At 42.0% G+C, this 12,390-nt stretch overlaps 1 protein-coding gene and 1 non-coding gene across 9 annotated transcripts in view; both read left to right on the top strand.

The window, feature by feature from the left end:
- Window positions 1-12,390, top strand: part of VPS8 (VPS8, CORVET complex subunit) — a 295,955-nt gene that overhangs the window by 271,395 nt on the left and 12,170 nt on the right. The window lies entirely within an intron of this gene.
- TRNAK-UUU lies at window positions 10,283-10,355 on the top strand. The gene has a single exon. It is a non-coding gene; the product is annotated as a tRNA-Lys (tRNA).

Raw genomic sequence — 12,390 nt, 5'->3', positions numbered from 1 at the left:
TTAACTAAAGGAAATTTCTCACTTTCTTAAGCATAATGAATCCCATGTCCACGTATTTGCTCTTCCTCTCCTTTCTGTAGTCTGGAATGTCGTTCCTTCCCTCCCCTCACAAGTGATGCCTTGTTTTTAACCTCCAGCTCAAATTCTGCTTCATTCGAAAAATATTTATCGAGTACCTTCTGTACAACCAGGCACCGGTCTGTGTACAAGGGGATTCTGCAGGGAACAAAGCCAAGTCTCTGCCTTCACAGAGCTCACATTCAGCTGACAGAGGGGAAATATTAAAGATATATGGTGTGTTATATTCTGAAAAGGCTATGGAGGAAAAACACAATGAGGGAGATAAAAAGGAAGATTGCATTTTTAAATGGAGTAGTCATCGAAGGTTGATAGCTAACGTTTTCTACCTGAAAAAAGTTGAAGGTTCAGTCATGGAGCTTCCCTGATAGCTCAGTTGGTAAAGAATCTGCCTGCAGTGTGGGAGACCTGGGTTGGGAAGATTGGAGAAGGGAAAGGCTACCCACTCCAGTATTCTGGCCTGGAGAATTTCATGGGGTCACAAAAAGTCAGACACACCTGAGCAACTTTCACTTTCACTCATGTGGGCCTGAGTGGAAAGAGCATTCCAGTCAGAAGCAATAGCAGATGCAGTGGTCTGGATGCAGGAGAGTGCCAGTGTGACCTGGGAACAACACAGAGGCCACTCTGCCTGGGATACCGTGTTGTGGCTGTGGTGGCAAACATTTGGAGAGGTTTTCTTCCTCAATTTCTAGTTCACTGAGAAATCAATTGAGAATATGAAGGAAGTAAGGAATGTTTGGAGTTTGGAGAGAGAGGAAAACCTGTACCATAGTGGCAGAGTGAATAGGCCAGGGAGATAATCAGGAAACCCACTTGCAGTTCATAATATGGAATTTAAATGTCTTTGACGTCTTCCTTTGAATTCTTACAGCAGTTGTTACTCATACTTCATTTGGTACTTGGCATAAACTACTGTCTATCGTTTTCAGTGTCTGGCCTAACTTTCTAACTTGTTATTTGTTGTGGCCTTTTTTTTTTTTTTAATATGTTATACCCCACCTGTCTCCTCAACTGCTTTGAGGTAATTTTCAATATGCAAACAGCAGAAAAGGACAAAAATAATGGAGAGTGTCAGAACAAAATGAAAATATACTTGAGTAGAATTTAGTTATAGCTGAAAAGCATTCAGAGAGGAGGAATCTTGAATGAAAAAATTTTAACCTCCACTATCTAAAACAGGGAGTCACAAAGAGTTGGACATGACCAAGAGACTGAACTGAATCTGAAACAGGACAGTTTGTTGAAATACAGTGAAACCCACCTTCTCATTGCCTCAATTGTTACCCCACACATCCACCTTGATTCCCAGGATAAAAGTTTTACATGTACCCAATATATTCAGTCAGTTCAGGTTGTTCAGTCGTGTCCGACTCTTTGCGACCCCATGGACTGCAGCACGCCAGGCTTCCCTGTCCATCACCAACTCCCAGAGCTTGCTCAAATTCATGTCCATCAAGATGGTGATGCCATCCAACCATCTCATCCTCTCTCGTCCCCTTCTCCCTTCAACCTTTCCCAGCATCACGGTCTTTTCCAGTGAATCAGTTCTTCGCATCAGGTGGCCTAAGTATTGGAGCTTCAGCTTCAGCATCAGTCCTTCCAATGAATATTCAGGACTGATTTCCTTTAGGATTGAATGGTCTGATCTCCTTGCAGTCCAAGGGACTCTCAAGAGTCTTCTCCAGCATCATAATTTGAAAGTATCAACTATTTGGCATTCACCCTTCTTTATGGTCCAGTTGTCACATCCATATATGACTACTGGAAAAACCATAGCTTTGACTATATGAGCCTTTGTCAGCAAAATGATGTCTCTGCTCTTTAATACACTGTCTAGGGTTGTCTCTCACAACTTTCCTTCCAAGGAGCAAGCATCTTGAATTTCATGGCCGTAGTCACCCTCTGCAGTGATTTTGCCACTTTTCCCCCTTCTATTTGTCCTGAAGTATTGGGACCAGATTCTTTGATCTTAGTTTTTTGAATGTTGAGTTTCAAACCAGCTGTTCCTCTCTCCTCTTTCACCCTCATCAAAAGGTTCCTCTTTACTTTCTGTCATTAGAGTGGTATCATCTGCATATCTGAGACTGTTGATATGTCTCCCAGCAGTCTTGATTCCAGCTTGTGATTCATCCAGCCTGGCATTTTGCATGATGTATTCTGCATGTAAGTTGAATAAGCAGGGTGACAAAATACAGCCTTGACATACTCCTTTCCCAATTTTGAACCAGTCTGTTGTTCAATGTCTGGTTCTAACTGTTGTTTCTTGACCTGCATACAGGTTTTTCAGAAGACAGGTAAGGTGCTTTGGTATTCCCATCTCTTGAAGAATTTTCTACAGTTTGTTGTGATCCACACAGTCAAAGGCTTTAAGGTAGTCAGTGAAGCAGAAGTAGATGTTTTTCTGGAATTCCCTTGCTTTTTCTATGATCCAGCAGATGTTGGCAGTTTGATCTCTGGTTCCTCTGTCTTTTCTAAATCCAGCTTGTACATCTGGAAGTTCTTGGTTCATGTACTGTTGAAGCCTAGCTTGAAGGATTTTGAGCATTACCTTGCTAGCATATGAAATGAGCACGGTAGTTTTAACATTCTTTGGCATTGCTCTTCTTTGGAATTGGAATGAAAACTGACCTTTTCCAGTCCTGTGGCCACTGTTGAGTTTTCCAAATTTGCTGGCATATTGAGTGCTGCAGTTTAACAGCTTCATCTTTTAGGCTTTGAAATAACTTAGCTGGAATTCCATCACCTCCACTAACTTTGTTTGTAATAATGCTTCCTAAGGCCCACTTGACTTCACATTCCAGGATGTCTGGCTCTAGGTGAGTGATCACACCATTGTGGTTGTCTGGGTCATTAAGACCTTTTTCATATAGTTCTCTGTATTCTTGCCGCCTCTTCTTAGTATCTTCTGCTTCTGTTAGGCCCATACTGTTTCTGTCCTTTATTGTGCCCATCTTTGCATGAAACATTCCCTTGGTATCTCTGTAATTTTCTTGAAGTGATCTCTAGTCTTTCCCATTCTATTGTTTTCCGCTATTTCTTTGCCTTATTCACTTAGGACAACTTTTCTTATCTCTCCTTGCTATTCTTTGGAACTCTGCATTCAGATGACTATATCATTCCTTTTCTCCTTTGCCTTTCTCTTCTCTTTTCTCAGTTATTTGTAAAGCCTCCTCAGACAGCCGTTTGCCTTGTTGAATTTCTTCTTCTCAGGAATGGTTTTGATCACTGCCTCCTGTACAGTGTTACAGACCTCCATCCATAGTTCTTCAGGCAATCACTCTATCAGATCTAATCTCTTGAATCTATTTGTCACTTCCACTGTGTAATCATAAATGACTTGATTTAGGTCATACTAGATACATTACTGTTGTGGATTTCTGATGGAATTCTGTTGAGGTCAAAGAACATACACTGTATGATATAAATCTTTGAAAAGTCATTGAGACTTTTTTATGGCCAAGCATATAGTTCCTCAATGTGAACATTATTCATGTGAACATTATTCAATGAACATTATTCATTCAAAAGTGTAATCTACAGTTGTTGGGTATAATTCTTATAAATTTCAATTAAGTGAAAACAGTCGTTAGTGCTCTTTATATCTTCTGTATGCTTACTGATTTTTTTTGTCTAGTTATCTTATTATTGATAATTACTGAAGAATGTTAAAAGTCTCCAACTATAATTGTTGACTTATCTGTCTCCTTTTCCTTTTTCTTTTTTTGATTTATCTGTATTTTGCTTTCCTGTTCCTTTTTCCTTGTTTTCTTTGGGGCTGTTTGGGTATTTTTTAGTATTTTGGTTGATTCTTCTGTTGTTATCTTTTTGCTGGTTGCTGTAGGAATTGCAGACTACATGTTTACATTATTGCAATCTGATTAGAGTTAATATTTTACTACTTAACACAAAATATAGGAACCTTGCAATGCTAGAGATTCATTTACTAATCTCCCATCATTTAATTCTTTTTATGGTTTCCATTTCTCTAGTGAGGTTCTCTTGTATATTGAGTTGTTAGGGCTATCCTTTCCTTTAAATCTTTAAGCATATTTATATGTTTTAAATTCCTTGTCTGCTAACCCAGTATTTGTCATCTCTGAGTCTGTTTCTATCAACTTCTTTCCCAGTTAGAAGTCCTGTTCCACATATCTGGAAACTTTTGATTCTATCCTCATCATTGTGGATGATGTGCTATCATCTGGATTTTGTTGTCTTCCTTTAGAGACTTTTGAGTTTTGTTTGATAGGTTATTAATTTACTGTTAAATCAGCTACATATTTTTGAGGCTTGCTTTTAACCTTTGTTTGGCCAGATCTAGAATATCCCTGATCCTAATACATGGCTTTTTTCTTTTGGTCTCAGTGGACACCCAGGTGTTTATCAAGGCCTTTTCACCTTAGAAGTTAGTATCCCATGTCTTCCAGCACTCCGTACCCTCCAGAAGCTCCATTTATCTCACAGCTGTTGAGAGCTGCTCCCCAGCAGTTTTTCTCTGACAGGCCTCTGGAGTCTTGCCTGCATATGTGCAGCTGAGTAATCGGTCAGAAGCTTCACTTACTTTACTTTGTGCTTAGTCCTGTCCGACTCTTGGTGACCCTCTGCTTAAGGGGACTCCTATATAGAGTCCTAGAGCTCCTTCTCAATTCAGCTTCCTCCTTTTCAAAATTCTACCCATGTCCCAGCCCCAGACTCCTGTCTCTAGTTCTTCGACTCAGCAAGACTGCCACTTTCCCCTTGGCCTCTCCTTCCCTGTGCTGCAGTCCAGAAAGTGCATCCAGGTAGAACCCCAGGGCAGTCACAGGACACCTGAGGTGGATCTCCCTTCTGGCAAGGATTGCAGTCCAACTCTGCCTTTTGTCCCAAATTTGGAAATAACTGATATATTTATATTTATATTTATATTTATATATGGCTGATTTTGTACCTACTAATGTTGGGAGAGCTACTCTGGTTCAGCAGTATTACTTTATAATGGCAAGATTTGGAAGTCTCCAGTTTGCTGGGGTTTTTTTTTCTTTTCAGTTAAAATAGCTTAATATAGTACCTTTTCTTAACCTTCTTCTTCTCACTTCACTTCCTACCCTCCATCTCCCAATAACCAAGATCTAAAAGGAGAAATGGTCCACAATCTCTTTCTCTCTTGGCAGACAGCAAATTGGTGTCTAAAAGAAATAGGGTACATCCACAGTGCACAGGCGTTTTTTTTCCTTAGGTTTGTAATTAACTTGTTAACTTGAATTGGGTTTGGCTATGTAATGTTAGGGTTAAACTTGCTTTTCCAGTTGACTCTTTACTCCTCTTGTTATCAAGTAATCATTTTATCCAGTTAAAATGGGCAGGAATACTGGAATTTAAAATGTGTCAGCAATCAGGACTCTGATAGGAAATCATTAAGGACCCTGCCCTCGGAAGAGAGCTTTGTCCTAATTGCTACTCCACAGCAGCATCCATCAAGATAATCGTTTGACTTTCCTCTTAAGTAGACAGTAATCAGTTAGATAATCAAAGGGTAGGAAGCCTTAATTACATATATGAATTCCCTGTTTTGATTTTTTAATAAGACAGAGGGGGATTTCTGACTGACAGAAAATGCCATCCCACTCAGGAGCTTTTCTTTGTAACTTAGATCAGATCAGATCAGTCGCTCAGTCGTGTCCAACTCTTTGCGACTCCATGAATTGCAGCACGCCAGGCCTCCCTGTCCATCACCAACTCCCGGGGTTCACTCAGACTCACGTCTTTTGAGTCAGTGATGCCATCCAGCCATCTCATCCTCTGTCATCCTCTTCTCCTCTTGCCCCCAATCCCTCCCAGCATCAGAGTCTTTTCCAGTGAGTCAACCCTTCGCATGAGGTGGCTAAAGTACTGGAGTTTCAGCTTTAGCATCATTCCTTCCAAAGAAATCCCAGGGCTGATCTCCTTCAGAATGGACTGGTTGGATCTCCTTGCAGTCCAGGGGACTCTCAAGAATTTTCTCCAACACCACAGTTCAAAAGCATCAATTCTTCGGCGCTCAGCCTTCTTCACAGTCCAACTCTCACATCCATACATGACCACAGGAAAAACCATAGCCTTGACTAGATGAACCTTTGTTGGCAAAGTAATGTCTCTGCTTTTGAATATGCTATCTAGGTTGGTCATAACTTTCCTTCCAAGGAGCAAGCGTCTTTTAATTTCATGCCTGCAGCCACCATCTGCAGTGATTTTGGAGCCCAGAAAAATAAAGTCTGACATTGTTTCCACTGTTTCCCCATCTATTTCCCATGAAGTGATGGGACCGGATGCCATGGTCTTAGTTTTCTGAATGTTGAGCTTTAAGCCAACTTTTTCACTCTCCACTTTCACTTTCATCAAGAGGCTTTTGAGTTCCTCTTCACTTTGTGCCATAAGGGTGGTGTCATCTGCATATCTGAAGTTATTGATATTTCTCCCGGCAATCTTGATTCCAGCTTGTGTTTCTTCCAGTCCAGTGTTTCTCATGATGTACTCTGCATATAAGTTAAATAAGCAGGGTGACAATATACAGCCTTGACGTACTCCTTTTCCTATTTGGAACCAGTCTATTGTTCCATGTCCAGTTCTAACTGTTGCCTCCTAACCTGCATACAAATTTCTCAAGAGGCAGATCAGGTGGTCTGGTATTCCCATCTCTTGAAGAATTTTACACAGTTTATTGTGATCCACACAGTCAAAGGCTTTGGCATAGTCAATAAAGCAGAAATAGATATTTTTCTGGAACTCTCTTGCTTTTTCGACGATCCAGCGGATGTTGGCAATTTGATCTCTGGTTCCTCTGCCTTTTCTAAAACCAGCTTGAACATCAGGAAGTTCACAGTTCACATATTGCTGAAGCCTGCTTGGAGAATTTTGAGCATTACTTTACTAGCGTGTGAGATGAGTGCAACTGTGCGGAAGGTTGAGCATTCTTTGGCATTGCCTTTCTTTGGGATTGGAATGAAAACTGACCTTTTCCAGTCCTGTGGCCACTGCTGAGTTTTCCAAATTTACTGGCATATTGAGTACAGCACTTTCACAGCATCATCTTTCAGGATTTGAAATAGCTCAACTGGAATTCCATCACCTCCACTAGCTTTGTTCGTAGTGATGCTTTCTAAGGCCCACTTGACTTCACATTCCAGGATGTCTGGCTCTAGGTCAGTGATCACACCATTGTGATTATCTGGGTTGTGAAGATCTTTTTTGTACAGTTCTTCTGTGTATTCTTGCCATCTCTTCTTAATATCTTCTGCTTCTGTTAGGTCTATACCATTTCTCTGCTTCCCATAAAAATAAGTCTTTCCGGATCCTTTTAGATTTTCTTTTCCTGACAGAAAGAAAAAGCAAGAATGGAGGGACCATAATATACCATGTAGCAGGAATGAAGGTTTGCATAGGACGTGCCCCTGGAAAGGAAGGAGGTTGGGGTCCCAGCCTAGTTGTCATCCACGGCATTTCCTGGTACTTTCATTTTCCATTTCTAGTTACCAATGGTCCTGGTCTGTGTCCTGACATCTCTGGATAATGCCGACTCTAGATAATGCCTCCATGACATGGGGGTGGCGACACCCAGCAATTATTTTTTAATGTGTTTGGGAGTCTGAGCTTTCCATTACACTAATTGGCTCTATAATAATAATAATCCCTGTTAGGATAACAGGCAAGGTTTGTAAATTTGGCCAAGGAACTACATTAGTTAAATAAAGTTGAGGCTGCATTCTACAGTTGCCTGATCTGTTTTTTAAAAAACCTTTTTTTTCTAAGCATAGTGAGATCATTAATTTTTGCCACCATAGATTTTTCCCAGGGTGTTGCTTTCCAAAGCAGGTTAGGAGTAGCCAAGCATAGACTGGTGGAGTATACAGGCGTCAGAGACTTGAAACCAACTGGGGGACATTGCTTTTTGTGAGGGAGCAAAATGGGCGGACAACCAAATAAGAAAAGCCACTGTGTCATCTGTATAGTGACGTGGCGCTGTGGTGCTGCCCTCGTCAGTGGCCCCAGGGATCCTCAGCCCCCTGGAATGCCCCCAGCTCAGGCTGTCCTCCGAAAGTCCCTGACACCTCCACACTCGGAGCACCTCGTGTTATTACTAACGTGGAGAGTGGGCTTAGGATTAGACCTGTTGTCAGGAGCTCCCCTTACAAGTTGTATTTTAACGTGTCTGAAACTCCTCCCATGTAAACCAAACACTCAAGTCTACCTGTTGGGTTGATACACATCAAACATAAAAGTAGTAGAATAAGGCCAGAGACTTAAATAGATGACAGGAAACGTTTTCTCCATTTCTTCCTTCTCCTCCCCTTCTTCCCTCCCGTCAACTCCCCTCATGTGAGGAAGGTCATGCAGGTTTCTGTTTTGTAGATGAGATAACTGACCTCAACTGTATCAACACAATGGATTAGTGTTAGCCCCGCTCAGAGCCTTTTCTGTGCTGGCAGAACACATTCATGGCCTGATGTGCGCATAACGCTGTCTCCTCACCATGCATGAGGCGTCTCCCTGCAGGAGCTCGGCTCGTTCCTCAGCACTGCTGGTTCTCACAGGACCTCTGCAGCCCAGCCCACTAAGATGCACTTGTAGGCATGACACTGACAGCTGTAGAGGGTTTTCATCCACCCTGCTGCCTCCTGGGCTTTTTGTTGAGACCTCACAGGCCTTATAGGATGTTGTTTTAACTAGAAAACAGATCAGTGAAGGATCTCCTGAAGAAGGTGAGGCCATCGGTGTTTCAAGAGCATGGCTCACATACTGCCCAGCCAGTCCTAGGGTGCTCCTTTTTTTTTTATTGTTTATTGGGGTGTAGTTGATTTACAGTGTTGTTTTAGTTTCAGGTGTACAGCAGAGCGACTCAGTTATGCATATAGCCACTCTTTTTTTAAGGTTCTTTTCCCATATAGGCTACTATGGAGTATTGAGTAGAGCTCCTCGTGCTATACAGCAGATTTTTACTAGTTATCTATTTTACATAAATCTCCCAGTTTATCCCTCCCTCCTTTGTCCCCGGGTAACCGTAAGTCTGTTATCTACATTCATAACTATTTCTGTTTTGTAAAGAAGTTCATTTGTTCCCATTTTTTAGATTCCACATATAAGCGATATCATATGACATTTGTCTTTCTGTGTCTGACTTATTTCACTGAGTATGACAATCTCTAGATCCATCCATGTTGCTGCCAATGGCATTTTTTGATTTTTTATGGCTGAATAATATTCCATTGTATATACATATATGCTTTTTTATTAATTTTTATTGGAGTATAGTTGCTTTATAATGTGTTAGTTACACAGCAGAGTGAATCAGCTACACATATACATGTATCTCCTCTTTTTCAAGTTTCCTTCCCATTTGGGTTACCACAGAGCAGAGCAGAGCTCCCTGTGCAATACAGTCAGTCTCATTCATTATCTACTGTATACATAGTATCAGTAGTGTATACATCAATCTCAATCTCGTGATTCATCCCACCTCCCTTTCCCCCTTGGTATCTATACATTTGTTCTCTACCTCTGTCTCTGTTTCTGTTTTGCAAATAAGATAATCTGTACCATTTTTCTAGATTCCACATATATGTGTCAATATTACAGTTTTTGTTTCCCTCTTTCTGACTTAACTTCAGTCTGTATGAGTCTCTAGGATCATCCACATCTCTACAAATGATTCAGTTTCGTTCCTTTTTATGGCTGAGTGATATTCTTTTTTAAAATTTATTTATTTTAATTGGAGGCTAATTACTTCACAATATTGTTGAATAATATTCTTTATCCATTCCTCTGTTGATGGAAATTTAGCTTGCTTTCCTGTCCTGGCTGTTGTAAATGATGCTGCTGCCATTAACATTGGTGTGCATGTATCTTTTCAAATTATGGTTTTCTCCAAATACATGCCAAGGAGTGGGATTGCTGGCTCATATGGTAGTTCTGTTTTTAGTGTTTAAGGAACCTCCATACTGTTCTCCGTAATGACTATCAATTTACATACCCCCCAATGCTGTCGGAGGGTTCTCTTTTCTCCACACCCTCTCCAGCATTTATTGTTTTGTAGGTTTTTTGATGATGCCCATTCTGACCAGTGTGCGATGATACCTCATTGTAGTTTTGATTTGCATTTCTGTAATAATTAGTGATGTTGAGCATCTCTTCAAGTGGTTTTTGCCCATCTGTATGTCTTCTTTGGAGAAATGTCTGTTTAGATCTTTTGCCTGCCCAGGTAGCTCAGCTGGTAGAGCATCAGACTTTTACTCAGAGGGCCCAGGGTTCAAGTCCCTGTCCAGGTGCCAAAATTAAATAAATACATCTTTTACCCATGTTTTGATTGGGTTGTTTGTTTGATACTGAGCTACATGAGCTGTTTGTACCTAGTGTGGGTAAAACCTTCTGGGTCCCTTGAAAGTGACTGTCAGGCTTTTTCCAGGCCAATACCAAGAGCATGGCAAGTGGAGGAGACCCCTGGGCCTGGGCCGCCCAGTTCACATCTGGGCTGTGCCACCAACCCGTGTGACCTTGGGCACCTCCTGCCCAGGAGCTTAGTTCCTTCAAATGTAAGATGAGGGTGACGAAAGAACCAGCCTCTTAGGGTGTCTGATGATTAGATGAGGTGAGATAATACAAGTTCAGGGCGCAGAGCACGCTGGCACACAGTAATCACTTGCTCCATAACTGTTAGCTGTTAGTGGTGGTTACTCCTTTTTCACATCATAGAAAACTTAAATCAGCATTTTCTTCCTCTGCTGTGAAAAGTCACTGTACTGTTTCTTTTCAGTTGTGGTCTTGTAGTTGGTGGGGTTTTTTAATGGATATTTTTCAGTCAGTCTGTCACGATTCCCATGTCCAGCCTCACACACTTTCTTCCTTCACAGCTGGTTCTAAGAGAAATCTCCTCAGGAGATGTTCTGCCGGTGTTTCCCTCCTGTCTCCAGTCAGCTTAGCAACATACCAGCTTATTTTATTATTTCTTCACCTAATTCGTTATTAACTGTGAGCTCACTGAGAGTTTTGCGGTATTGGGAAATGAAGGTGAGAGGTCAGATTCTGTGCCTTGTGGGTGGGAATTTTAGGAGAGGTTTTTTCTGTTTGCAGGTGAAGCAGGAAGTATGGCATCACTGCTTTCTGAAGTCAGTTTCACTTTAGGCAAAAGGGTTAAATATTAAGGACCTCTAGTTTGAAACAGCTTCTGTGTGTGTGTGTGCTGTCACTTTAGCCATGTCTGAATCTTTGTGACCCCATGGACTGTAGCCCACCAGGCTCCTCTGTCCATGGGTTTCTCCAAGCAGGAATACTGGAGTGGGTTACCATGCCCTCCTCCAGGGGACCTTCCGGACCCAGGGATCAAACCCCCGCATCCCTTATGTCTCCTACATAGGCAAGTGGATTCTTTACCAGTAGCGCCATCTAGGTAGCCCTCTTGAAACAGTTGCTGCTGCTACTGCTGCTAAGTCGCTTCAGTCGTGTCTGACTCTGTGCGACCCCATAGACGGCAGCCCACCAGGCTCCCCCGTCCCTGGGATTCTCCAGGCAAGAATACTGGAGTGGGTTGCCATTTCCTTCTCCAATGCATGAAAGTGAAAAGTGAAAGTGTAGTCGGCTTCAGTTCAGTTCAGTTCAGTTCAGTCGCTCAGTCGTGTCCCGACTCTTTGCGACCCCATGAATCACAGCACGCCAGGCCTCCCTGTCCATCACTAACTCCCGGAGTTCACCCAGACTCACGTCCATCAAGTCAGTGATGCCATCCAGCCATCTCATCCTCTGTCGTCCCCTTCTCCTCCTGCCCACAATCCCTCCCAGCATCAGAGTCTTTTCCAGTGAGTTAACTCTTTGCATGAGGTGGCCAAAGTACTGGAGTTTCAGCTTTAGCATCAGTCCTTCCAAAGAAATCCCAGGGCTGATCTCCTTCAGAATGGACTGGTTGGATCTCCTTGCAGTCCAAGGGACTCTCAAGAGTCTTCTCCAACACCACAGTTCAAAAGCATCAATTCTGCGGTGCTCAGCCTTCTTCACAGTCCAACTCTCACATCCATACATGACCACAGGAAAAACCATAGTCTTGATTAGACGAACCTTTGTTGGCAAAGTAATGTCTCTGCTTTTGAATATGCTATCTAGGTTGGTCATAACTTTCCTTCCAAGGAGTAGTGTCTTTTAATTTCATGGCTGCAATCACCATCTGCAGTGATGTTGGAGCCCAGAAAAATAAAGTCTGACACTGTTTCCACTGTTTTCCCATCTATTTCCCATGAAGTGATGGGACCGGATGCCATGATCTTCGTTTTCTGAATGTTGAGCTTTAAGCCAACTTTTTCACTCTCCACTTTC

The sequence above is a fragment of the Bos indicus x Bos taurus genome, chromosome 1 (assembly GCF_003369695.1).
Source record: "Bos indicus x Bos taurus breed Angus x Brahman F1 hybrid chromosome 1, Bos_hybrid_MaternalHap_v2.0, whole genome shotgun sequence".
Classification (NCBI taxonomy): domain Eukaryota; kingdom Metazoa; phylum Chordata; class Mammalia; order Artiodactyla; family Bovidae; genus Bos; species Bos indicus x Bos taurus.
The sequence above is the reverse complement of the archived record's forward strand: the minus strand, read 5'-3'. Positions and strand labels throughout refer to the sequence as shown.